The sequence below is a fragment of the Lissotriton vulgaris genome, chromosome 12 (genome assembly GCF_964263255.1).
Source record: "Lissotriton vulgaris chromosome 12, aLisVul1.2, whole genome shotgun sequence".
Classification (NCBI taxonomy): Eukaryota; Metazoa; Chordata; class Amphibia; order Caudata; family Salamandridae; genus Lissotriton; species Lissotriton vulgaris.
Genome location: NC_141700.1, coordinates 721,830,869 through 721,834,939, shown reverse-complemented (window position 1 = coordinate 721,834,939; position 4,071 = coordinate 721,830,869). Strand labels below are relative to the sequence as shown.

Here is a 4,071-nt window from a genome sequence, read left to right as displayed (position 1 = left end):
TACAAAAACCTTCGTGAGTTTATTACTTTTCTTTCTAAAATGAGAACAGTCAATAATCTCAGTAAGAGACGGGGTGCAGGTAAAGAATAATCAGCGAGGTTGCTGCGCTGTGCTTTACACACTTTAAAACCGACACGTGGCTTGGAGCTTGGAATTTCCGAAACAACTCCGGAAGCTGCTTTGAGGGGATTATTTCTCGCAGCGAATAACCTTTTTAAAGAAACAGAAAACCTAGAATGAATATTTAAAAATCGTTTAGAACAACTTTATATTTCAATTGTAAGACATTTCCACTACTTCATAAAATAGTAAATAAATAATCACTCTAAAATTCAGCAAAATAATTCGCTGCATTGGCCGGGAATCGAACCCGGGCCTCCCGCGTGGCAGGCGAGAATTCTACCACTGAACCACCAATGCCTTGCTGGTGACGTTGCTCGGAAAGTTTAACATATAGTAGACAATGTGAAAAGGGGCCGATATATTTTGTGTGTCCTCAACCCTAGTCTTTGCATAAGGCTGACAAGAGCACAGGTCGGGTTATTTTAGAGCACCAATACTTCATTTGAAGAGAGCAGCTGCAGAGCTCACATGTAGCATGTAACAGGTTCTATCTGTGACCCACAGATGCTTCCATAGTACACATAAACCTCAGAGACACACAGGAGATGATAAACCTTGACCAGTGCAGATGCTGAATCATTAGATGTAGTCAACGCTAAACCACCCCGGCTGTACCTGAACCTGGCCGAAGCAAAGATGCTGCACAGACCAACCCATGCCGAAAATGAAGAGAAGTCACAGAACTGACATCCGCAGGCGATGAAAAGACAACGCTTTCTGTACTGAACAGAGAAAGCATCAAAACCATTAAATATATCCAAATGGGCAAAGCAGAATAAAACTCTGCACTTGGAAGAAGAGAAAGTCCAAAGGACTAGCTGAGGTTTAAAGCTCACGAGAGGGGCGTCAGGGATGAAATCTGGAACTCACCACTGAGGGAGGGGGAGGCGCGGCTGGTGGTCAGGGCGAGCAATAAATCATGAACTCCTGTTATCACCAGCAGAGAAGGAATGACGCTTCTCAGCAGGACTGCTCTGCTGTTTAAGATGACATTACAAGCACTTCCTTGGAGCGCTGGGATGCACTTAAATGGACGACCGTCTCTGTCCAGGCTATTAAGAACGGGAAGCATATTTGAGAGATGAATGTTTACCTTTCAAGTTGGACATGTCATTAATTACTGCTTAGCCTGAGCGCATAATCAAGCAACCTCACGGAAAAAGAAAATATTCTTACAAAAAATGCATCTTAAAATGAGAAATGTGTTTTGCATTCCATAGAAAGGTTTCTGCGCATATACAGACGGCATTTGTACAGGGCAGATCTACAGTATGAAACAGTATACTAAAAGCAAAATGTTAATTAACCACATGGCTGCTGGGCGTTCCCCCCCCCCCCTGTGCTGGAAAATGCCATTTTAGTGGCACCATGACGAGCTCAGCTCGTCATCAGCACACGACACCCGTGGGTGATGACGAGCTGAGCTCGTCATCAGCATCGAAAGGGTTAAAATATATATATACTAGCAGCCCGTCCCAACCTTGTCCGGGAGCAACAGGCTTCCCCGACCCCCGCCCGCCCCAACATTGTCCAGCAGCCCCCGGGCCCCAGCCCTGCCCGGCCCGTCCCCGGCCTGCCCCGACCCCCGCCTACCCTGACCCCCGCCTGCATTCTCTTTTCTCCTGCAGCCTGGGCCCCCGCCCAGCCTGTCCCCCGCCTGCCCCGACATGGGTCCCCTTACCTCAGCCGCCGCTCCTCCCGCCTGTCTCCTGCTCGCATCGCCGCTGGCCTGTCCACTGCTCCTCACGTCACCGCTCCTCCCCGTGCCATGTCCGCCGCTCCCTTACCTCAGCCGCCACTCCTCCAGCCTGTCCGCTGCTCCTCACATCACCGCTCCTCCCCCGCGCCATGTCCGCCGCTCCTCGTCGCTCTACTGGATGCCGCTCCTCCCCGCGCTCCTGACGTGAGCACGCACGTCGCGGCCGGCGCTACTTCGGAGGGACTACTTTTTTTTTACTGTAAATCTTTTAAATAACATTTTGTTTTACATTTATATAGCCTATAACCATCTAAACACCCTGACGATTCCAACAGTGTATCGGGTGTGCGAATTGGCGCTGTGGTTCCCGAGTTTACCCGCCTCAAAGGCTAAAAACTCTTCCTTTATTATAGTAGTATAGATGTATATATCTTCCGACTGCAGTACGTCATTAGGATGGAATGACTTTTCTTGAAAAAAGCTGGCAGTTTCATCAGTTGGATAATGCAGAAGTGTGTTATGGGTTCTTTCGGAAAAAAAAAATGTATATATATATTTCAAATGTGACAAATACAGAATGCCAACGGTGGACTCTAGATGCCGCACCAACTACTGATTATTTCCGCAAGTGTCAAAAAAGTACTTATAAGCTGTTAGTGTGTAAACATAACTCCTGCACCCACCGTTGCGGGGTGCAACCCAAGGGGATGGGAAGAAAGTCACTGACGTTGATGGAGTTGTGCACTACCAGGATATCCAGGCGATAATAAAGAAGCTCAATCAGTTTCTTTGTTGCAAAAGTCTTTATTTAATATAATTCCAGAATATAAAAGCAACAGCCGACGCATTTCGTTCTTAGAACTTCGTCAGGGCAGTCAATCACCTAGAACTAGGAGATATCCAGCACCTCGTGGAGACGACTTACTGGCAGCTCTATAACGTGGCCCTTATCAAGGTGGCACACGTTCTTGAAAGACTGCCACACTCCACAGGCAGGACAGATTGAGACGATCTTTATGCAACTGACTGACTGCCCTGACGAAGTTCTAAGAACAAAACGTGTTGGCTGTTGCTTTTATATTCTGGAATTATATTAAATAAAGACTTTTGCAACGAAGAAACTGATTGAGCTTCTTTATTATCGCCTGGATATCCTGGTAGTGCACAACTCCATCAATGTCAGTATATTTCAAATGTGTATTTACCAAAATGTTTCATACCCAACTGTTGTTACATTGCCACCCGCAGTGCCGTGACTCGGATTCGAACCGAGGTTGCTGCGGCCACAACACAGAGTACTAACCACTATACAATAACCAGAGTTATTTGGTTCTTAGGTTACCTTTGGTACCTTTGGTATCTGGCTCTTCTAGACTTGATCTGGTCAAGCCCAGAGTTTCTGAAATGGGGGTTTTATGTATATTAAAAGAACTTCATGTTGCCTTCTCTCCCCATCGCTTCTAATAAGACCTCCAGAAAATGACTCAATAAGATGGAGTTTGATTCTACAACTAGGTACAATATTCCAGATGGGAATTCAAGAAGTCTATTCAGCACCATAGATGAGGCTTCCATGAATTGTTGCATTACTCAACACGAGGCCTCCAAAACTGGGCACAGGAAGGGGGCACTAGGGATGCGCACAAGAAAAATTGTCCGCCACAATTGAACACAATGTTCCAGTGAGGCCCAGAGAACGGGCTCAGTATGAAAGATATGGTGTGCCAACATTCAAAGAGTTGGATCAAAACTCCAAGTCAGGCATCGAGAACCGGACACCATATTACAGACGGGTGTGAGGCACTTGGCACAATACTACAGCTGAGGCTCCCAAAGTTGACACAATACTTCGAAAGAAGGATCCAGAACTGGATACAAAACTTCAGATGAATCCTAAACTCTGAACAGAAGCATCAAATGCACGGCCTACACAACTTGACACCGTGTTACAGGTGAACAATTATAACTGGACACAACACACCATGTCATTATCCATACACACACACACATTACTTCAGACAAAGCCTCTAGAACTGAACACAGCCCAGATGCAGCATCCAGAAATGAAAACAGTCGAAAATATTGCTCCAAAGTGGAAAACAATACTCCAAATGAATAGGCCAGAACGCAACACTGCACTGCAAATGTGGCCTCCTAAAGCAGTGAAAGTACCAGCTGAGACATCTATAACTAGAAACAATACTGCAGACAAACCCTTCAGAACAGAACACCACACCCCTGGTGCTGCT

General features: G+C 46.2%; 1 non-coding gene across 1 annotated transcript; it reads right to left on the bottom strand.

Annotated features, from left to right (window-relative positions):
- Positions 1 to 349: 349 nt before the first annotated feature.
- Positions 350 to 420, bottom strand: TRNAG-GCC (transfer RNA glycine (anticodon GCC)). The gene has a single exon. It is a non-coding gene; the product is annotated as a tRNA-Gly (tRNA).
- Positions 421 to 4,071: the final 3,651 nt, after the last annotated feature.